General features: G+C 36.3%; 1 protein-coding gene across 6 annotated transcripts in view; it reads left to right on the forward strand.

Moving 5' to 3' along the window:
- LRRC4C (leucine rich repeat containing 4C) overlaps positions 1-25,134 on the forward strand; it is a 493,770-nt gene that overhangs the window by 306,448 nt on the left and 162,188 nt on the right. The gene's annotated exons all lie outside the window — the stretch shown is intronic.

Genomic DNA, 25,134 nt, shown 5'->3' on the forward strand with positions numbered 1-25,134 from the left:
ATTCTAGATTCTTTAGTGCTAGATATTATACTTTCTGTGCCCTAATTAATATTAATGATGATAATTTTTGAATGTTAAAGATGTTAATTTAACTCACTAGGTCTGCTGCTTCGTTGATGTCTTCCATACTCTAATTTAGAAGAAAATGCTTCATCAAACATTAGTGCTTCAATCATAAAAAGATGTAATAGCAGAAGCATCAGAACTCATGTGATCCAGAACCTATCAGTTTTTCTCATTTTCTAAATGGAACCAGTCATTATTTTTCTTATCTCATTTCTGACAAGCTAAACAATCCTTTTCTTTCACACAGAATCTTTTATTGCTTGAGGATACCTAAAGGTTGTTGTGTACAAAATTTATAATTTTACCTTCAAATATGCATTCAACTTTAGGCTGGAACAGTCGAATGCTTAAAGGCTCAAAATTTTCTGCTCTTTCAGGATGACAGTGGTTCTTTAGATTGCCTCTGTAATGAGAAAGCAAATGGTGCAACCTGTTCTAAAAGCCACCCACAAATTATGCCAACAATGGGATCTGCAGACTCAGCATCTCTTGGGGTATTTTATAGAATATAACTTTTTGTTCTCTTGTTGCAACTTTCAGCTCAGGACTTTCTCATGTCTCTTTTTGTCTTCAAAAAGTTATCTTCAAAAGTCTGCTAACAATGCATAATTTTTTTTTTTTACTTTGCTTGATTAACAGATGTATCTGAGGGATATCAAACTATTAAACTATACATGGCTATAGGATAATTCTGGATACTCTCAAATTATATGTTGTGTTCTCTTTTATAAATTTACATGTATAATTGTCCAACTTGTGAAAAAGGTTGAAACATTATCCAGGAGTTCTCATTTCCAGCTTTCTTGTCAACTGATGAGTTCATATTCTCCAGCTTCTCTCTTAATTATATAGTGAGCACTCTGAATGAAGGCTTAAAAAGGCACCCACATTCAATTTTTATAAGGTATAACAGTACTGCCAGGCAATCTCCTTCTAGGTTTATGATCAGGGAATATAGAGGGAAAAGCAGGTCCTCTCTGCGTGGTTTGGATAAACCTTTTTTATTCACCTTCCTGCCTCTTCCCCCATGCAGATTAAACCAGCTCAGAGCTGTGTAAACTGTTCATTTACAGACTATTTCAGCTTAATTTCAAATCCCACTTTCACTGGGCATCCTGTGTTTTACACTCACAAGTGCTACAGGTGCTACAGGTGCTAGGGGATAAATTCGACTGGAGTGTATTCTTAGGCAAATCAAACCATTCTTTTATGTGTACTTTCTAACATTTGGGTCATATAAACATCTGACAATCTTCCTAATACTAGTCAGCTGCATTTGTGCGCCAGTGTATGGACAGCAATTTGGAATTTATTCCTATCTATAACGCTTTTGATTTGCCACCTCCACTCTTCTCTCTAATTTTTCTGCCCACCATGTAAAATGTCTATCTTTTCTATATCATTAGAAACAGTTTACATAAAAACCTGATTGCTAATATTTCTGGAGTGAGTGGTATTTGATTCCATTATAGGACTAAGCATCTCCTCTGGGGAGGGTATATAATAACTCGAACACTATTTTCTGAGAGGCTTGAAATTTGATAAAGTCTGACTGAGTCCCGCCATGTAACCTTACCATAAATGCAACAATTTTCAAAAATCTGAAGTTAATTTTCCTTGGTTTTTTGTTTGTTTTTCTTTATGCAAAAACATAAAAATATAGTAATGTTTTTGTCTACATCCTTCTTTTTCTCTATTGAGGTATAGACTGGGGAATCAATCTGTGAACAACCTGTGAATTACCTCTGATATTGTATGTCAATCCACTATTATTATTTGGTCATATTCTTGCCCCTTATGCCTTGTATTCAGAAGAGAGGAAACAGGTTACATGGTATGGAGTTTGGAAGACTGTTGAAACCCAAAGAGCTGTTGCCGAAAAGGAACAATGTCATGGCTATATGCCAACTATTTTTATTCAGACTAAAAGCAGAAAATTACTGTTTTACAGAGGTAGGAAAGTCTTCCAAAAAATGGATACCGGAATAGTTGATGTAAGAAGTTAGAAGTCCAACAGAGAAAGTTTGCTGAGAAAGCCAAGTGAAAAAAAAATGAAAAAAGAAAACAGAGGGAAGGAGGTGTGTTTAGAAAGGACTAAATACAGCTAAAAGTGAAGGCTACAAATTTTACAGAAGACTTCTCAGTCTGAAGATGTGTGATTGAAGTAAGGCTAACTACCATAATACTGTAAATAGCTAAAGGGCAGTGGGGAGTCTAACAGAAGAAACAGTAGAAGAGAAGTTGTATTTCATTTGATTGAGTAGAAGTTCTATGTGTTTTAAAGGTGCTTAGTGTTAGAAAATGTTTACAAAGTGTATTCCACTTTCCTTAAACTAACATTTCTATATGAAATTTTATACTGTGAACCAGCATCCATGGACCTAGAACTCATGTAAATCTGTGTGTTTAAACTAGTGGCATTTGTTATTTCATTGTCCAGTCTTCTGTCATCACTTTCTGTTGGGAACCACTGTAGACTGAAATTGAAACTGTATCATGAAATTACCTTGCGGTCAATGAACTTTCAAGAAATCACAGCCAAACCTTTCTGTGACTTTTCTCGGGGACCATGTTTCCTGGGTGCACAGTTCTGGGTAGCCAGTTCTCCATGTTCTCCCAGGAGTGTGGGAGAAAGACTCTGTTGCACTAGAGTGGGAAGCTATGCAGTTGTCTAGGAGTCCTGCCTCATCTGCTCCTTGACTAAAGTCAGGAATGAAGCTTGCTAAAGTTTTCCACTTCGATAGAGGCTTTCTTGAGCCTAGATTTCCTAGGCTTTCAGGAAATCTATTGTTCTTCAACAGTAGACTTCATGTCTAAATTATTTATTCTTGATTTAATTTTTTCCTAGTTGAATCTTGAATATAAACCTATAGGTCACTTGCACATACATGTACACGCACACACTAATATAATTTTTATATCTCTATACATTCTTGTCAGATAAAACAATTCCTTATTCCTTTTAAGGAAAGTTGCATTTTTGATGGAATGTGAAACTGATGGTTATGTTCAAAAGGAAAGAAATAATGCATTTCTAAAAAATTTTGCCTGGCAATTTTTTTTTCAATAGCAATAAATACGGATAGAATTCTAATTTTTTTAATGGTTACTACTCATTCAAATCTATCAATTTCCCTGAGGTTAAGGATCCACTTAACTAAAATATTATGTAAACTTTTATTCTCCTTCTTTGTCTCCTTTTTTTGGTCATTTTTGCTTTTTGCTTCTTTTTTCTTCTTTTTCCCTCTTATTACATTTTTCCTTTTTTTTTTTCCATTTCTTTTTTTAAGGCATTATTTTACCTTTTTAATAGTGATGACTAGTCTGCTCAGTAGAAGTGGTGTGGACCCTTAATCATAGAGTCACAGAATATACTGAGTTGGAAGGGACAATTCTAATTTTTTAACTTTTCAAAGTCATTACAGGCACACTGTGAACTAAATCACAGCAAAATGTATAGAACTTTAGATTTTACTCATCTGCATGTGAACAGGTCCATTTAGTTACTACTGGGTCTGAATAAAATAACATCCTATTTTATATCAGTGATATAACTTTTTTATACAGTTATGCAATTTTAGATCCTGTTCTTCATACCTTAAAAAAAGAAATGAAGCCTGAAATTTGTGAAAAATGTATTCTCATTTCAAGGCTGTTCTTTCATCTGACTTATTATGCTGCCATCATCTTCAAATCATGCAAAAGCTGCCCTTTTCATACTGAAGTATGATGAGTAGATATTTAATGAAGGCTTATAAAACAATTGTACCAGAATGCAGTAATATCAGCAAAATATTAGTGTGCCAATATCTGGTGCATATACTAGCACAGTAGATGCTCTATATGGACATAATTAGTATAGTCTTTCAGCATATGGACTGACTTTTTAGAGGAAATGCAACCCCGTTCCTAGAATTATATATTCAGTAACATGCTAGTCACGTTCAAGGGGGACATGCTGCAGTTTTCGGAGCTGAAGTAGATGTGATGTTTTGTTGTACCTGATATTGAAGCAGCTGTGTTCTGAGATAAAGTATGGAGTATGTTCAGCATCACAGCTGCTGTGCTGTGCTTAATTTGACAGTGAGAAGGGGCTTCACAGTAATCCTAACTGTTTGCCATAAAGATAGTGTACATGGAAACCATGGGCAATAAGACTTTACATTGACATCCTAGCCTTTACTATTCATAGCTACATTTATCATTTATCATTACATTTATCATTACAATTCTCATCTGGAGTTAGATCTGATTTTCAGCAATAGCATTAGAATTCTGCTATTTGGTGAGTTTTGGTTGGGATCTCCACCTGATAGCAAACTTAAATAACAGTTTTCTGGTTATAAGAGTTTTCTACCATGTAAGAAATTACTTTTGCTCTCTGACAGTATTTGGAGGAGCTGAGCTGGAATTATCTTAGCATCTCACTGTCCTTATCGCTCAAGAAATACTTAACATAAAGCTTCTAGCTCCTTATCCATTTAGTACATTATATCTTCTAGCATTATATTATAACCTAAAGAAGAAAAGGTTGTTTGGAAAAAGGGTTTTAGAAATTTCAAATTGCCTTTTTTCATCTACTTTATAAACTTTAATTAATATTCACCCATCTGTCTCCTTCCACTTCCTGCTTCTCTACTTATGCAAATAAGACTATCAGTTTAGTGTGGTGGCTGGCAGGCCATTAAGGGGAGTGCAGATGCATTGGAAAAGCAGAGTTTTCTTGTTTCTTATAGTTAAGAGGCTGGCTTTGAGAAACCATTACTCCAAGTATGGATCATAAATAAAATCTAATGCCACTTCATCAGAAGTTTCTATTTCAACAGTTTATGGGAGGTGTGCCAGGGAAGAATGAGGTGTATTTCTGCAGAAGTCTGCATCATGAAGTGAGTCAAGGAACTGACTAAAAGTCAAATCATGTAGGCTGTTGATGAAGCCAACACAGGATCAAGACCAGTTTCTTAAGGCACTTTGCAGCCCAATCACATATAGAATCACACAGCATCATTTAGGTTGGAAAAAACCTCTGAGATTGAGTCCCAGCTGTCAACTAGACCACATCACTAAAACCCATATCCAGTCATTTCTTGAACACTTCCAGAAATGGTGAGTCCACCACCTCCCTGGGCAGTTTGTTCCAATGCTTAACCACCCTTTCTGTGAAAAAATTATTCCTGATGGCCAGCCCTGCTGCAGTTTGAAGCTATGACCTCTTGTCCTGTTGCTAGTTGCCTCGGAGAAGAGGCTGACATCCACCTTACTATAACATCCTTTCAGGTAGTTGTAGAGAGTGATAAGGTCTCCCCTGAACCTACTTTTCTTCAGGCAAAACAACCCCAGCTCCCTCAGCCCCTCCTTGTTAAGACTTGTGCTTCAGACTCTCCACCAGCTCCATTGTCCTTCTCTGGACACACTTCAGCGCCTCAAATGTCCTTCTTGTAGTGAGGGGCCCAGAACTGAACACAGGTTTCAAGATGCAACCACGCCAGTGCCGAGTACAGGAGGACAATCACTTCCGTGGTCCTGCTGGCACCACTATTACTGATATAGGCCAGGATGACATTGGTCTTCTTGGCCACCTGGGCACACTGCTGGCTCGTGTTCAGCCAGTCGTGGACCAGCACCCTTGGATCCTTTTCTGCTGGACACTTTCCAGCCACTCTTCCCCCAGTCTGTAGCGCTGCTTGGGGTTGTTGTGACTGAAGTGCAGCGCCCGGCACTTTGCCTTGTTGAACCTCATATCACTGATCTTGGCACATGATCCAGCTTGTCCAGATCCCTCTGCAGAGCCTTCCTATGCTACAGCAGATCAACGCTCCCACTCAACCTAGTGTCATCCAGGCAACTGTATCTTCCTAAGGTTGCACTTTTCATGATTTCCTGATCTTAATCCCCTTTATAAGATTTTTTTGTTTTGTAGGTAGGAAGGGGAGGATGATGGTTGAAAATTGGTCATTGGAGGTCTGCATGTGCTTTGCTGAATCCTAATGCAAGCCTTATTTGTCATCTGCCATGATATCTTTAATATCTCCATCCATCATAATTGTTAATATATTCATTATACAGTGAACAGATATTATACAGATGTTATTAATGCTATTGCACAAATGAGCAAATAAGACACAGACTGAATGCTAGATCCACAAAGAGAAATTCCTGACTCTTGGTCTAGCAATTAAATTGGGCTTCTGAACTGTAGGGTTTATGCACTATCCAAAGAGTTATGATGAGACTAAGTAGGAAAGGGGGGCTATAAATACCCTCCAGTATGAGAACAGTTTTTATTGCAAATACTGTTCCTTTTACAAACTGAAGAGGGCTCTTTTTTCTCTCTTTATTTTTCAAGTGTTCATTTCTGACCATACCTACTCTGAAAAGTAGATCATAATGGAACGAACTTTTTAGCTTCTCTCATTTCCTGGTTGATATATGGCTTGGAGCTTGAGGTCTTATAACTCTCAAAAGTTGTTCTATTTCACATGTTCTTATTAAGCCTATTAAGTTCTGTTTTCTGTGCTATCTTAGCACAGCTAAAACTACACACTGAAGGTGCTTTACATTTTAAACTAAAAAAAAAAAAAATCTTTTCTAAAAAAACCCCTACTTTTGGCTATAATTGCCCTGACTGTGTTCTTCTTTGAGTGGTAAAGATAAGAAACTCCAGGGAATTTCTCCCAGTGAGGGTCTGGAGAATCTCTTTTGCGTTGGCAGTATAACTACTTGATAAGCACGGATTTTTTAGATTATCTCCAAATCATGAGCAAGTGGCCAAGATCCATGTCATTGCACTCTTGGTTGAACCTGGCCTTGATCTCTGGATCTGCTCCACCTCTGTAGGGGTCCTGCCCTGCTAACCTTTTTATCTCATTTGACTTCTGTCTCCTCATCATTTAGGGAGCAGCTAACCCTTGCTATGCCTTGATGATCATTATGGGTTCAGACATGTGATGAGGAATGATAGATTTACTATCTGTAGAATCTAACTCATCATACTTTGTGACATGATGATCAAATAGAGACTGAGGAAGCAAAGAGTTTAAAGTACAGGCATCTTTCTGAACCCTCCTTAGAATATTCTGAAACCATTCTTCATGTTTAAGTGGTGTCCTCTCTTGCACGATACATAAGCAGAAAAGTGCAGTTCTGAAAGCTGGTGGAAGGACTTGCTGGGATTTCCTTGCTCTTGTCAGAGCAGATCTCATGGTAAGGCCTTTGAGTATTCTGCAGACAGGCCTTGCTGTTCCTTTCCACTGTAAGTTCATCATATGAGTATCAACTTACTTGAGATCTCTTTGTTCCTGGTACATGGTTTCTAATAGGTAGTATAATATTAGTGTCTAATACATAGTCCTAAATATCTATAGATAGTATCTAAAAGATAACCTTAAAAAATAAAGGGTACTACTCTTGCTAATAGGTGTTGTAGTTGTTGACCTTTGCAATGACTGTCAACCAAAAAATTTTCTGGTACTAGAAAAACAGACTTTGATTAAAAATATGTATGTGGAATATATTCGTGGTATAGTATCTGTGGTAAAATATTACTTAAAGATTCATACCTTTGTAAATGGGAGAAGATCTTAAAATTTCTAAGTTGTCCAGTAGGTGTTCTGGCAGGCACAGAGCTGCTGTCTTCACTTGGTCATACAAATACATCTCAAAGCTATTTACAGTGCCTTCATATCCTGAGTTTTTTAAAAAGTCTTATCTTTACAAAAGAAGTGAGATTATCACTGAGGATCCTTTCTAATGTCATACAATGAAGATAGTTTTACTTTCTGATATGTTCAATACTAAATTTGGAAGGATAGCTCTGAGGTTTTGCATCATCAAATGTTAGGTTACGGTGTGTCCAGAAGTTGAAAGCATTGTAGAGGAGGCAATACTGGTATTCAGATTGCATGGTATGTCATTTAAATATGGTTTGGATTTTAAAATGCTTTCAGAAGAAGGACAGAGATTCTTGTCCTTCCTTTTTCTCTTTCAAATGGTTTGTCCTAAAGTGCTTCTGAAGCTCCTCTGATACAGCTAATACCTGAGACAGTCTTAAAATGTTCAGTGATGCAATGAGCAAAACAAAACATTTTGTTGGAAATTAAAGATCAGGTAGTGCAGATACTGATCTTCATTAGATAGCTACAGGTTTAAGTAATTAAGTAAACATATCTGAAAGCAGCTCAGACATGCATGTTTCTTCATTACTCAGGTATCGACTTACTCATCAGAATGGTATCATGCCTGTGCTATATTTGAGAGAGCTGGTACTGTAAGCTGATAGAAGCATATTGCACAATGTATTAGCTGAATTTTTTGACTGCGTGGTTCTAGGATATAAAATTCCAAAGCTTAAGGGTGCAATTTTCTCAGTTTAACTTTTACACTTCTATTTCCTACATTTATTTTTAGTAACTGAAATGTTCCCCTAGAAAATACCATAAGAAGACAAATGAGAATGTTGAGATTGGAACATGAGTTGTAAAATTATGCAGCCCATTTTAGGACTTGCATCTCAATTTTCTGAACTATAGAGCCACTCACCTTCATGGTTTTTAGTCCATGTATATATGTCTCTTTTTTCCAGATGTAACAAGAAAAAAAGTCAGCGTCAGCTTTTCATTTTTTCTAGCATTCAAAATGAAACCTCTATAAGTCTCAAGCTAAAAAAACTAATGGATTTTCAGTTAGCGCAAAAAACTACTTCAAATGAGCATTTAAAAAAAAGGGTCCTTAACAAAATGTTTTGGTAACAGTAACATTTCTTTTAAATTTAGTTACCAAAATGGAGGACAGATCTAGACTAGGCTTTTGAAATTTATTTGAAATAGAAGAAAATTTTATGAAGTGGAGTTTATTCATTGCTTATCTGAAAAGCTTGTTTTACATAGAAATGCCTCTAAAAGAAGTTTCCACTTGTAAACAAGCATCTTTGCTCCTGAAGTAGTTATCTCCAAAGACAGGTTATATGTTTTAACACAGGATTTAGACCCACTTGACAGCTCCATCAAAGGGCACTTTTCTTTGCTCCATAGATAAAAAAGTTTTGTGTTGCTAGTAGAGAGCTAGCAGACAGTTCTTTTTTCACTTCATTTTTGGTCATTTTTTTGAGTATGTACAAGAAAAGGAGACAGTTGGAATATTAATGCAATATAATATTTTCCAAATAAAAACAACATTGAACTGTGTCAGGCATTAGTGCCCTTAGTGCAAAACACTGATGCTTAAGTTAAAAGTTTGAGCACCATTCAGGAAAGCTGACATGGTGTATTGTACGAAGTACTCTGCATACATTGGGTACACAGACTAGCATTCAGTTGAATCTCTAGTTCAGGGACTGAGGCCAAATGTGAAAAAAAATAGATTGGAGTTTTTTCCTGTTGTTTTGTTACCTGCTGTCCCTTATAGTTCCAGAACAGCCTATTAACCTGAAAATAATCATTCTTCTCTTTGTATTTTATATAGCTTAGCATTTTGGCTTACCTTTACCTGAGGATTTGGAAGACTTTCTTCCATATTTCTGACAGCAGACAGTCCAGTCAATATTTAAACTTACTTGACTGTAATAACTTGATATTCCAGTGTTTAAAGTAATATATCTATTAGGAACTATCCTCTGGTGGTCTAAAAATTGTCTTGAGTGTACAGGTAGCTATGAATCATAGTTACTGTGTTGTTCTAATTCCTACTCTGGAGGAAGCTTTTAAGGAGTTATAGATCAAGTCCACAAGTGTTAATGGGCTCATTCACTGCAGCAAACACTATAGCTTACATGAATCTTAAGCTGCACAGAATTTTTGAAAGCTAACCTTTCATGTTATTGGATAAAAAGTGTAAACAAATACCAATAGCTTATATGGCAAAATGAAAGAAAAGTGCTAGCTTTCTAACCCAAAAGTCACACCATGTGCCTGAGAGTATCATTCAAACATGTCCCGAACTCTGTCAGGCTTGGTGCTGTAACCAATTCCCTGGGGAACCTGTTCCGGTGCCCAACCACGCTCTGGGTGGAGAACCTTTTTCTAATATCCAACCTGAACCTCCCATGACACAACTTCAGGCCATTCCCTCGAGTCCTGTCACTGGTCACCACAGAGAAGAGATCAGTGCCTGCCCTTCCTCTTCCCCTCACAAGGAAGTTGTGGACTTGAGTGAGGTCTCCCCTCAGTCTCCTCTTCTCCAGGCTGAACAGACCAAGTGCCCACAGCTGCTCCTCATATGGTCTCCCCTCAAGACTCTTCACCGTCTTCGTTGCCCTCCTTTAGACTCTCTCTAATAGCTTAATACCTTTCTTATATTACAGTGACCAAAACTGCACACAATATTCAAGATGAGGCCACACCAGTGCAGAATAGAGCGGGTCAATCATCTCCCTCAACTGACTGGTGATGCTGTGCCTGATGCCCCCAGGACATGGTTGTCCTTCCTGGCTACCAGGGCACTGCTGACTCATATTCAACTTTCCCTAAATCAGGACCCCAGGGTCCCTTTCTGTGGCACTGCTTTCCAGCATCTCATTCCCAGTCTGTCTGTACATCCAGGATTGCCAGGTACAGAACCCGGCACTTCCCATTGTTGAACTTCATTTGGTTGGTGATTGCCCAGCCCTGTAGTTTGTCGAGGTCTCTCTGTACGGTCTCCCTGCTTCTGAAGGAGTCAACAGCTCCTTCCAGTTTTGTTTTGTCTGTAAACTTGCTCAGTATCCCTTCCAGTCCTGCATCCAAGTCATTTATGAAGATGTTGAAGAGCACAGGGCCCAAGATGAAGCCCTGTGGAACCCCACTAGTGACAGGTCACCAGTCTGATGTCACCTCATTCACTGTTACCCCTGTGTGCTTAACTCGTGAGTCACCACATGATGTGTTTATCCAGCTGTGTGCTGGACATTTTATCCAGAAGGGTCCTGGGAAAGACAGTATTGAAAACCTTACTGAAATCCAAAAAGATTTCATCAACTAGCTTCTCTTGATCAACTAGGTGTGTTACCTTGTCCTAAAAGGAAATCAGGTTTGATAAGCAAGACTTTACTCTCCTGAAGCCATGCTGCATGTGACCGATGACAACATTGTCTTTCAGGTGTTTTTCAATGCTCCCCAGAATAATCTTCCCCATAACTTTACCAGGCACTGAAGGGAGACTGACAGGCCTGTAGTTTCCAGAGTTCTTAGTCTTGTACTTTTTTAAAACTGGGACAATGTTTGCCAACTTCCAGTCAGCTGGGACCTCTCTTGTGTTCCCAAGACTGTTCGAAAAGCATCGAGAGAGGTTTTTCAAAGACATCAGCCAGCTCTTCAAGGTTTCTGGGATGAATTCCATCAGGCCTTATAGATTTGTAGGGATCCAGCTTGAGCAGCAAATCCCGCACAATTTCAGGGTTGACTGGGAGTTGATTATTCTTGTAGTCATGCTTGATCAGCTCAGGGCACTGAGACTCCCTTGGTCCATCATCCATGTTAAAGACAGAGGCAAAGAAAGCGTTGACAACCTCTACCTTGTCTCTGTCCCTGTTTGTCAGGTGACCATCCTCATCCTGTAATGGTGATGATTTTTCTATACTGCTTATTACCATTAATGTATTTGAAAAAATCATTTGTATTGACCCCCACATTTCTGGCCAGCTTCAACTCCAGTTGAGCTTTGGCTGTGCAAATTTTCTGGTCTGTCATCTGACCCTATGGAACCCCTGTCCTGGCTTTTTCCTGCTTGCTCTGTGGGATGGGCAGTGGGGGGCCAGGACAACCCATGATTTCTGCAGGATGCAGACAGACTGCATCTCGTGACACTGTAAGGCAGCCTTTCACATCTGAGGTAAACACCCTAATGTTTTCTGGCCAGTTTGTTTTTCTTGGTTTTTCCTTCTGAAGTTGTTTTACTCTGTTTCTTCTTTGATAAATAGTTATTTTTAGTGAGTCTAGGAATTATGCATCTGATCTGGATAGTATACATTTTGATCTGTTTGTTCTGGAAAGCCTTTAGATATTTTGATGATTAAATCACATGCATATTCTGGAAGACTCTTTGAATATATATTGAAATGAGATACTTGGATCAGCCAAGGTAGGAGAAAACACTGAATGAACTATTTCACATGTAGGTTATATGAATATAATACATCGGGTTTATAAATCTGGAAGACGGCATTGGTGGTAATCTAGTGTTTTCTGAAAGTGCTTGAGACTTTTCACTGAAGGGCAAAAATTATTATTATTGTGTGTGTATATTTATTTTAGACTTTACAACACAAGTAGTTTCAAACTTCAGTTGGGTAGTCCAGAGCTGAACGAGATGTTTCTTCTAATGAAGTAACTGAAACTCTTTTCAAGGTAGTATAGTTTACTCACACCCTCCAAAGATCAACTCAAAAGGCTATGAAGACTGATTTTATCAGTCTGACTTTACCTCTGAATCAAAAGGACCTTTTACTTAGCACTTTAAGAAATACTAAAGGCACTTTTATATTTACAGTTTTTGACAATGCAGGCAGCCTCACAGGCCTTTCCTCCTAAATTAAATAAAATCTACAGTGCAAACTATGCAAATGTATTTTGTCATTCTCTCCCCAGAGTTGCCTCCTGGTATTTTATCACAGTGAGCATGATTAGGTTAGAATAGCAGTTTTCCTACAAACACCTGTTGTACATCTAAAGGGAGAAAAAAAAAACTGAAAAAAAAAAAAAAAACCAACAAAAAAGGAGGGACCAAAAACCCTAACCCATGGCCTTATGTCAGGGAAAGTGGTGTCTATTTTCTCCTCAGAAAATGAGATTAATGCTGACAGCTATAAATGTGAAATCCAACATTAAAAGAGTGTTTCTGATCACTTCATGTGTGTGGTTTCTCTAGCATAGCCTAGATTTCTTTTTCTGGGTAGATATAAAAGTTAAGATTGTCAACACTTGAACTGACTAGATCAGTAATCCGTGTAGCTCAGATAGAACTTTTTCCAGATGAAGTCTAGGGCTGAGGGTTAGAAATTCAGAAATGTCTTTCTTTGGTTTCATCATTCACTAGCATAGAAGTTAATTGTGGAAAGGGTGATGCCAATTCCCATCAGCAGGGCCTGAATCTAATTAGCAAAAGGAATTAATGTTACAGTCTGTGAATTTTTGATTACTAGACGAAGTGTAGTAAGGAGGAAGAATGGGTTACATCCTTTACAGATAGCAGATGTGTACAGAGTGATTAGTGCCCTTGTCAGGTAATGGTGTTTGTCATTGCCACAGATGCCAGTCATGGCATTCACTTTATGTGCTTTCCTTTCTCCATGCTAGCAAAAATACCCCAATTATTTTGTTTTAACTTTAATCTGTCATCTATGAAGGTGTCAAGTCATTCTATATCAGGACTTGTGTTGCATTTTAAGTTTTTACATAGCTTAACACCTTGTAATTTTGGGGCTATCTAAATCTAACTCAGCTAGAGCAAGTGAAGGTAATAATGAAGTGACTGACACTACTGAAGCCTTTCAGGTAGCATTTTTATTTAATCAGTCCTCAACAGTCTGACTACTCTTCAACCAAAACCACTCAGCACTCTCTCAGAACCATTAGAAGTAAGGCAATCCATTTCCTTAGCAGAAGCAATAATCTGTCATTTAGAGACTGTCATACCACAGTCAAACAAGTATTGCAGAAATAGAAAATAGGAAAATACAGCCACATATTAGATTCAGCTCTGAAAATAATGAGAAATACCATCTTAGATGATGTACAGACTTTCCTAACAGTAATGTAAATGTGTATGAGTATTGCTTAATAGATAAAGATGTATTATTTAAAATGGAATTGTCTAAATTGAAATTCAGGAAAGAAAGAAAAGAATGAACCTTAAAGTTGTTCTGGTGGAATAAGTGGCTGGAGACACAGTAGGTGTCTTGTCTGTTTGTCTCCTACAAAGCCTGATTGTTTTTTCCTACATTTTCTTTTAATTTCCATAGGTAGTTGTCCAAACAAATCAACCATGAAAGGTGTATGAGTTCAGTGAACAAGCAAAAAGCTTGAGCTAGTAAATGCACAGCCTCAAGCAATGCTTCTGGGCCTTTTTCTTTAGTTGTCTTAGTAGCTTTATGTATCTGTGATGAATGATGTGATACAGCATACCGACAAAACTCTGGGTGTGAGATGTTCAGACATCTCCAAGACTGTAAAAGCTGTATATGTTTGTGAGTACACTTGCATTAAAATTAATATTCCCTGAGGAGCATTTTAATGGTTGTATAAGTCGGACCTGCAACAGTGTAGGGGTCTAACTTTACTTATGATAAGATTATCTATATATACATGTGTAAGATATGAGTCTCAGGTGGTTTTAATGCCAACAATACTTCTCTTGTATAGCGTTTTCTAAAAATACTGGGGAAAATCTACATGTATAAGACAAAATATATGTCAAGGTTCTGAGAAACCTAAACTAAGGTAAAAAGTAAGAGTAAAGTACTAGTACAGTAGTACAATAAAACATGTAGTTATCCATGTCTGCTTATTCTAGAGCAGTTGCCATAGCTTCTTTGAGAATCAAACCACAGTAGAATATCTCCTATTAAGAAACTGAGATGTTAAGTAAGCAGTTACAATTAAAGAAATAGTTGAACTATTCTTTCAGGTTACTGGTTTGTCACCTTGGCATTCAAATATTCCATGAGTAACTAAGCTGAATAACTCTGTTACAGAGTAGGTATTTGTATTTCCACTGTAGAGGTATAGAAACTAAAATAACTTTATTGGCTGCAGAGGAATTTTTCTCTTTTGAACCAGTTAAGGCAGAGCAACATGGATTTCAAGTGCAATGGCAATGCCTTTTAAAAGAGGATGAGAAGCTGACGAAAGATTTCAGAGCTGTATGTTCTGCAGTTAACGGGCAATTGCACATCTTTGCTGATATTTTCCTGAAACCTTCCCTATGTTTTCTTAAGAGAAAAGGAGGGTTGGATCTTTTTCTCTAAAACTAAATAACAAATGATGTTTTCTCTGAGGTACACAACTAGGAGCTGTGGAAACCTTTATATATATATATGTATATATATATGCATGTGTGTTTTTATATCTGTGTGTACATAAAGAGAGAGTCAAACATGGGGGTGTTTGACTGGCGGTCTCCAGCATCCCTTCCACTCTCAATAATACTTTGACAGATACAATCTGAAGATGAGGGAACATTTGCTGAAGGTAGATAACACATTGGAGTGCAGTACTTCAAAAGATGGTGCAGTATTTAGACAATTCTGGAATTTTTGGCTCAGTTCTTTACTGGGAATTCAACAGTCTCTCCATAGAGAAATAGGCTACATCTCCATGCAAAGTAGTACTGAGCTTCTCATTAAATATTGGGACTTCATTCTGCTCTCATGAAAGAAGTCAGAATAGCTCCATTGAAATGTTTTGAGTTCCTTATTTACACTGACTATAGGACCTCACTGAGACAGGCTGTTCCTAGAAAATTGAGTAACTTTGAAGTGCTGAGTACTCAGCTTACAGTAATTGAGCATTCCTGAAAGTGTTATCAGTACAGTTTTTATCTGCAAGTAAATTCCTAAAATATCTGCATATATTTGTTCTTCTTACACTCTGATTTATATAATTTTCTTGTTTTCTCTAATTGCGTAATAGCCAGTAGAAATTTTTATCATTGGGGTATCACTGTTCAATTAGTTTTATTGGTGTGTGGTATTTTTTTAAGTGTGACCTTGATAAGAACAAATAACATGTAAGAGGTAATTTATTATCTTTTTAAATGAGGGTTAAACAAGAAAACTAAAATTTTATTTTGTCATGTTAATTCAATCTTAAAAGACAGGTCTGTACACTGCAGAACTCAGATAAAACCAAAGGACCACCCCGAAATTAATGTTAGTGTTCTTTTTCAAAATATAAAATAATAATATTATAATTTAAAAGTATATTCATGACTGTGATATAGTCCATAAAAATTATCAGTAGATTGATCTGAAATACTGGCTGCCTTGGGAGACTTATTGTGTGCAGTGGTCAGTGGTTTTGTTTAAGCTTCAACATTATTTGTTTGCAGGAAGAAACACAGATTTCTCAAGATATCATTACCATCCTGGGAAGAAATTTATTTTGTAACTTACTTTTTTCCTCATCCAAAGAAAAACTAATATTTATATTTCTTGTTCATTGTTTTTCTGAAGCATTTTTCCTTTTTTTTTTTTTTTTTTTGTTTTGGGGTGGTTTTTTTTTACTTACTTGAAATAATTATAACTAGTTCTGTGTGACTATACCTTTCAATACAAGGTTTACATTCCCAAAATCTTCTTTCATATCAAAATGATTTAACTTGTGCATGTGACATTGATTTAATCAGAACTGAATAAAAATATTGTGGTCTGATGCATTTGGAGTTTTTTAGAATTGTTATCAAAAAGATCTTTATTGCTATCAAAATCTTTATTGACGAGATTTATTTACAAAATATTCACTTAAGCCTAACACAAAGATCAGTGTGGCACTGAGATGATAGTAATTTACAAAGCAAACATGTTGTACCTAAAGAAAGTTAAAACACTTGTCATCATGCACTTCAATGACATCGAACTTATTTAAACAATAATTTTATGGTTCATGCTGGCATAAAAGCTTTGTGCAAGTTGATTCAGTTCAGCAGTGGCTTCAAGGTCGGTGTGTTTCTGATCTATACGAATAGAAGCACAAGTAGAAAATTCTTGCCCTGGTTTTAGAATTAAAATATTCTTATATATTCAGATTGTATATGTTACACTTGAAGGCATACTTGCCAAAATGTGTAAATGATTTCTGAAGAAGTTTACAAGGAAATTACGAGTAAATCAATGATAAGGCTGATTGCAAAGACATGTGGGATGACAAAGTTGCTGTTTTTTCCCTGCATCTGTCTTGTGCCTCTGGTGCAGAAAAACTGAAATGTAAACAGTAAACACTCTCTACATGGATCCAGATCATCTCTGGTATTTTTGCAGTCCAGCCTCTGGATTTGGAAAGTTACTGCTCCCAACATAAACCATAATTTCAAATGATTTACTAAGTTTATGTAAGGGCAGCTCTTTATACATGCCTTTCTTTTTTACTAATGAAATCTGAGGGTTCTATTGAGACAATGGCCTTTCGTATCCTATCCTTCTCTCAAAAAAGCAGTGTAAAACTGTCAGAGACCATTTCTGTGCAAGATAACTGTTAGTTTATAAATAATTTGAGTTGAGGTAAAAAAAAAACAACAGAAATTAAACTACTTCAATCTAGTTCAGGCAAATAAATACAGATGTGTTTGGTTCCTTCTTTGATTTTTTAAATGAGCTATCTTATTGGCTGCTCAAAGCCAATGGAATAATCTGAACCCAAAACAAAGGACAGTTGATGTGACAGAAAATTGAGAAAAGTGTGTAAAAGGGAGGAGTCCTGAGGCCTTTCTTTTTTTTGCCTTCCTTTCATTCATGGGTTCAGCAGCCATGTAGTGAATGCATAGAATCATACAGACTTATTTCACTTAGTTTTTCCTGGGATTGCTAAGTTCATAGACCAGATACAATCTTGAATAGATATTGTCATTATATCTATATCGATCTCAGGTTCAGCACTCTGATGATGTCTGCTCTGTGTGATGGAAACAGTTCACAGAATGCAGTTGTGTTTTTCAGCTTAGATCATTCAGCAGGTCTAATTTGAGTTCTCACTGTTTAACTCTCCACTCCCTGGAATTATGACCATGATAGTGCATAATAAAATATTTTTTTCAAGACAAAGCTATATTTGTTTACTATGAAAATATTTTGGAAAAGCATATCTTAAACAACTACGTTATACTCTGTTTGCCTGTAGGTATCTTACCCTTTATATGAGGACCTTAGACTAACCTTCTAAAGAGATGCTTCCATGCTTTACTCTCTCTGCTTGTCTTCATGGCAGAGCTCAATGATATCGTATCTCACAGACCCTGACAAATCTTACTGGAGATGAAATATCTTTTTAACTATTTTCATGCTTTGCTCTTCTCTAGTAAAAGACAGCTTTTCTATTCTGTGTATTAATGATTTTAAAACTTAATAACTTTCTTATTTTTAAACAACTCCCAAGGTTGCGTACTCTTGTACAGGAAGTATTTATCTTCCTCTTCTTTTAACTCCAAACCCTAGTAAAGCTAAGGTACGAAGAAATAAAAGAAGCAAATGGACATAACTTTACAATACCTTCTACTTCCTGGTCCAACCATATATGATGTTTGTAAATTTATTGTGTCATTGTATTTAGTATTATATATAAATTATCAACTTGAGAAATGGATTCCACACTACTGACACGTAGCATCTCTACTGCTTTATTGCTGTACGACAACCTATCATAGTTTGTAATTGTGTGTAGCAGAAGGAAGTCATTAATATATGAGAGAACATGGTATTTTTGAAAGACCTTTCCTCTTAAGATGAAAGAGTAAAACAGAAGTTAATGCTCCCTTTGGCCATGTTGCTGCTGACTGCCAAAGCAGACAGTCTAGACTCAAACAACTTGTCGCTGTAGTTACTTATATTCATTAGTGAGTGGTTCAGCAATCACTGGGAATTTGCATGGAGTGAAGTTGGCTAATTTAGTTACATAAACCTGAAATTTTTTTTCCTATGTCCTGCTCTCTTATATTTTAAGGTAAAACTCAGATGAAAGGCAGACATACACAAAACCTTCATGCTTCTAGAAGCTTGATTTATCATGAAAAGATTAGTCTAGTAAGGAATCCTACCCTATTTATTCAGAATCCTACTGTGAGATAGCATTCAGAATAGCATAATAATAGGGATTAGTGTCTCAGGGAATTGCAAAAGTGACTATTTTTTAGTCACTAGCATAAATCTATTCTAGTTGAATAACTGACAGAATATATTCTAGCAGGTTGTCTCAGTCCATTTGCTCAGTAGACACAGACATCATGGATACTGCCAGTTGTCAGTTACACAGGCAGCTAAGTCATCTGGAAGCCACAAAAGAGTGTAATAAAGACCAAACTATGCTTTAATTTCTAAAAACAGGCTCTGATATTCTCAAAGTGCAGGTGGTACGGGGCAGTTTTGCAGATGCAGCACTATTTCTATTGCTAAGCATGGTGTCTGTACTCTCAAATGCTAAAAACTCCCTCATAATCTTGTGTCTATGCATTCTAAGTTTCAAAATCACTTAAAACTTTAGAACAGTTCTTGAGTGTGGCTATCTGCAGTATGGGTTAGTGTGAGAGTTTAATCTTCGTTCTTCATACAGTGCATGGAGATTTCTAAAGTAGTATTTATATCCTAAGAAACAATCCCTGATCTTGCTGGCTTCATATGGGCAAGCAGGTTCTATATATTATTTTCTCAGAGGAGAAAAGTTTATTCTTAAAAGCAGAAAATTACTCTAATTTTGAATCTCCGCCAAAGCTGTTTATTTGCTGAAACTAAATTATTCACAGTAGAAGTAGTTTTGATGAATCAATCAACTTGAAACAATATATATAGTGGAAAGGAGAAAATTTCTACAAGTGTTGAAATGTCATCTTTCAAAATAATATTTTTTTTAATAGCAGTTTTTTTTAGTTTGAAATAGTGGTAAATTTAGCTTAAGAAAATAAAAAAAATAAGATCAAGACTGTAAAATTAAATATTTTACCTAGCCTTAGCTGAACCTGTTGAGAAATTCTTGACTGTGTGTTTAAAATTCTTTTGAAATAAGAAAAGTAATATATTAGTAGGGAAAAAAGTATTCTCATTCAGTTTTTGCAGTTCCTCTGTAACAAGATGATCTAGTACTTTTTCAGGAGATGGACTGAAACCCAAGGGAAGGAAATGGCCGCTTGGGTCTGGAAAGTGAAGCGACTACCTGTTACAGGGTTAGCAAACATTGGTGCATTCATTTAGCTATAGATTATGTAAAAAGTACATGACATAATTTAGGCAAAGTGATATCCTGAAGTACACATTTAAAACAACTTTCAAGTGTTCGTGTGAAACACTGATTTGATATTTTAAGTGCATGACACAATGTTCTTGTAGGAAATTCTGGCAATAAAAGGGTCTGCACTTTGCAGCATATAGCATCTAAATGAAATTGCAGATCAGAATTACTTAGTAGTCCTGCTTTTGGCCATCTTTGCAAACAGAAAATCAAAGTAAAAATAGCCTTGACTGACCTTTTGCACTTTGTTTCCCAGAAGTTTCTTATATTTTCAGAACTTAAATCTAGACAAACTTCTACAGAAAATAATTTCAAAATAAGAACCATTTATAATCTCAATCTGAAAAATACTTATGGTTTTCAAACATTTGTGGATTTTTTCCAATTAAAAATTAACAGCTGACTTCCACATGAATACACCCCTTCTCTCCTGCCAAATTAATATACTGTCCAACTAAGAAAAAAATTACAAGATCTTCTCATGTCCATCCTCTTTCCTTCTAAGAATGTACTGTAGATTTAAAGTTACTCATCATAGAGGAATTGCTTAACATAACTCACCATGCTTCCTGTATTGAACATAATGGAGACATTAGTGTGTTGACTGACCCTATAACAATCTGCATCCTGGCAAAAAAAAAACGTGGTACAGGTGTACAAGCTAAGCATAAATAATTCTGCAATAATTTGGACATCTAAATATGGCATTTATTAATTTATTAAGTGTGGAAAATGTTTTGAAGTAAGGGGAAATATTTTCTTTGTCTGTTCATCCTTTGATGTTGGCTTAAAATATCTTTCATGAAATACAAACTTATCTTGGTAGAACTTTTTTTAGGAGGCTAGAAATACATTTAATGCTCAGAGACACAAAATAGGATGAAACCTTAAACGCCTTATGATCAGCTGTTATGAAATTTTAATAGAACATCATATGTTCAATTGGCTCAAAAAAGTTGCAGCAAACTATTCTTTACTCTGACTTAAGTTTGGATCATAGATTCTGCAAAAATTGAATTTAATGGTAAACAAGAAATCTTAACCGTATGTTTTCCATAGTGCACATTTTTGTCAGGAGATTCTTATCTGAAGATGAGACAACCATAGTGAGATGCCCCAGTTGCATGTGGAGCTTTGACAGCATATTTCTTGGGACCGTAGGACAAGAAAGTGCTATTAACATAAATGCTGTCAGATGCTGCACCGAATCTGTATTGACTGTGTTGATTGCTGACATCTCATTTTCTCCATCTCTCGTGGGGGGAAGAGGAAGTGTTGTTGTCTTGAGCATTGAGGCTGCTTAAAAAGAGCTTCTGAAATGACCATTTTGCAGCGTAACTTTTCTGACAGGTGTCATGGTTTGCTGTGGCTAGGTTCCAGTGCCACAATTTATTCTAATACTGGTTCTTCATATGCAGGCATTCAGAATTCATATATACCACAGTTTTGCACTGCTGCTTTATTTAGAATCTTAGAATAATAGAATCATAGAATTGTTTGGTTTGTAAGGGACCTTTTAAAGATCATCTAGTTCCATTCTCCCTGCCATGGGCAAGGACACCTTCCACTACATCAAAGGTTGTTCAAAGCTTGGTCTTGAAGACTTCCAGGGATGGGGCATCCACAGCTTCTCCGGGCAACCTGTTCCAGTGCCTCACCACCCTCCCAGTAAAGAATTTTTTCCTCATATCTAATCTAAATCTGCTGTCTTTCAGTTTACAGTCATTCCTCCTTGTCCTATCACTATCACTACACTCCCTTGTAAAAAGTCCCTCTCTAGCTTTCTTGTAGGCTTCCTCCACCATAACTTGGAAATAAAATAATATTATAAAGTACTTTTAGGATATTGTTAAAAAAACCCAGCTCTAGAATTCATAGCTGGTGACATGTTTAGCAATAATGTTAGAAGAATGTTATAAGGGATTTAAGAAAAGGGTGAAACAGATTGACTTGAGGGAAACTTTGTGACACACAGAATAAATAAAGAATTCGGAAAAGTGAGAAAAGAATTGCTTCAAACCAGTGGTCTTCAAGAATATGCTGTAGTTCACTGAACTGGACCAAATTATCCAACAAATTGTTGTGACTAAGGGCAAAACAGAATGTTTACAAGAAGTGAGCTTCTTGAAGAGTAACAAGAGTTGACTTAAATTGAGGAAACAAGTAAGGTGCTGGTAAAAAACAGAAAACACAAATAAGAAGACAAGTTGTTGTCCCTAGCTTTCACAAAAGCCAGAATCCCCCTTAATTGAAGTCATTGGAACTCAAGCTTCCTGCTTGATTCCTTGGTAAGCTTAGACGTAAGCTTTAGTGCACCATCAATTATGGTAGCTTTCATGCTTTATTTCATGCTTTTAAAAAGTTTTGACCTCTCCTCTGGGGCAAGATAAAGACTCCAGTAAGCAATATCCATCATATTTTTTATTTGGTCGAAGATTAAGTTTGGTGCTGTAGGTTTCTCTGTGGTGCCCCTGTGAACCACGATGGAAGAGGTATTCTTAGTCAGAGGTTTGGCTTCCACTGGAGTCCAGACAAATCTAGTATTATAATTATAATTAGGAAAAACTGATTCTCATCCTTTCTATTCTAAGTTATCCACCCAGCATTGCTGACAATGGCAAAGGAAAAAAAACCCCCGCCATTTTTACTTCAACCTCACTGCATTATCCCTTCCAGCTTTTAACCTACAGCAAGATAAACAATATCATAGCCATGGTGAGATTTTGCTGTAGCTATTGATTTTTCTGTTTAAAGCCCTTGGTGGTAAAATTGTGACAATATAAAACACCAAAATAGTTGTATAAGAATAACGTTTTGTCCTTGGTGGATTTAATACATTATCTTGATTAATGAAATTTCTTTTTGGTGTTTCATGGGACATCTGAACCTGAGGGAATAGAGTGAAATATGTTTAATTTCAAAGGCAAACACAGTGGTAAATCAGAGATTAGTCCCTAGGTGGTGTTTAAATAGGGTGAAAATAATCCCACTGTAAAGTTTTAAGTTATTATGGAAAGTACTGGCTACTTCTTTCCTGCCATCTGTAAGTGAGAATTGTTTCATCAGGTTTCTGAGTGTATGTTGCTATTGGCCAAAGCACATGTATATTTTTAGCAATTTGCTTTCTGTCTGTAAACTACATTTACCAAGATTATTTTTCTAGAATAACAGAAAATCATAAAAAGGACTATTTACAATGACTACCTATATTTCTTGAGGCTTTTATACTCATTTCAACAGAACCATCTGAAGTATTCCTTGCATGAAGAAATGACATCCAGACACCCCTACTATTATCACATCCTCATGATGAATACTGTCCTTGTCACAACAAGCCAAGCTGGTATGTCAAGAGAGATTTTTCACCTTTTTTTAACTATAAAACAACAACATCACTGACAGTGATGGCCTCTACCTCATCCTTCTGTGTACAGTCTGTAAAAATTTTCAAACTGTTTTTCTTGTTTTCTGTCTTGCAGTTGTTTCTTGGAAATGGGAGTGGGAACTATTTCTTCTCTCCAGAGTCAATCTTATTTTTAATGAACTCTGATGGGTTTTTTTGAACTCCATCATTATGCAGATGTATAAATAGTAAAAAAAAAAATAAAATTCCAGGACACCTGGAATTATTTAAGAATGGTGGACTATAAGTAATCCAGGTGACACAAAAGCGACTTTTCTGACAGGCTTTCAACAGCATGCTTTGAACTTTCCTTTCATTATCATCTGCAGTGCAGTTGATTATAAGTTCATAATTTGATACAAATTTATCTTACTCAGTCAATAAACCTTTCAAAAAGGCTTATTTATGTGGCCTGGTGAAAGAGAAATTGTTACAATTCAGTGTCTTCTACTTACTTTTTCTTGCATTGATGTAACTCATCTACTGTATGGATCCTATCTGCCATTGCTAGACAAAAGTGTGTTCTTAATTTTTTAAGAATTCATGAGGAAGGGAATAAAATTTCTTTATTTCCCCTCATAAATTAAAAAAACCTAACAACTACACTCATTGACCACAGGAAAAAAAGATTGACTGACTGTTACGTTCTCATGTGAGATTGCAGATGTGAGTCTATTGCTGTCAAGCGCTAGAGGAAGAGATAGTAGTGTTGAAGAAATGGCACTAACAGTTTACTTTGGAGATGAAATGGAGGAAACAAGGATATTCAGTATTAGCTGTATAGAATGTCTGGGTGAGGAATATTGAACAGGATGGAAAAAAGGATATACAGCTCACATACATCAAAAAGAGGGTCATGCTACAGGTTGTTCTGGAGACAATCGTAATTGCATTAGCAGTGCTGAGTTTGACATTAAGTGTCATGTTCAATTCCAGCTTATTTAAGGTGATGTCTCTGGCTGTAAGAGTGGTGAAAAGGCAGATGAATGTTTTATCTAATAATAACTGGGAGATCGATGGGAGTTTGGCCTAACACTGATGAAAGGAATAGAGAAAAATGTATCTACAGTGTTGTGTTATTAAGCAGTACTTTTCTATGTGAATCTTTAATTTAGTTTCGCTCTCTTTGCCCTTATCTTATTGTAACAGAAATACCTATGTTTACAACTGCTATTTCCAGTCAAAAGATTCTTTCTGTGCCTGTTTCAGCAGAATTTAGGTGTGGTCTGTATCACTGGACACTGCAAAATCAGTGCTAACATGTAATTTGATACTCCCTATCTTTTTCATTGGCTTATGGTTTTTAACCACTCCAGATTGTTTAAAAAAAGCATTATTTTCTTTAATAGGTCCAAGACAGAAATAAATGTAATACTCTGATTTTCCAGTTAACATTAGAAGTGAATTGTGGGCTAGATAACTTACATGTACAGTAGATGTCTTCAGAATGTCCAGAAGTCTCTTAGGGGTTTCTGATACAAAATTTGACATGTAGAAATCATGGATAAACACAAAATATTCTTTGTATTATACTTGGAGTAATATTGCAATAGAAATAGAAAAATATTTCTGTAAGCAAGACATATAGACTAGCCCTAAAAGAAGGTCTGAAATATGGTTCCATGCTTGATGCTCATCTACTTTCATGACAAGCTAAAGTAAGATATCTCATTGTTTTTCTCCAATTCCCACTGAAATAGAGAATAAATGGCAGTGTAATGTGTGAATGCATTCTGAAACTTCTTCAGAGATCTGTCTTGAATAGTC

This window comes from Manacus candei, unplaced genomic scaffold, assembly GCF_025592945.1.
Source record: "Manacus candei isolate 608988 ecotype Guabito, Panama unplaced genomic scaffold, ASM2559294v1 h1tg000033l, whole genome shotgun sequence".
NCBI classification, from domain to species: Eukaryota; Metazoa; Chordata; class Aves; order Passeriformes; family Pipridae; genus Manacus; species Manacus candei.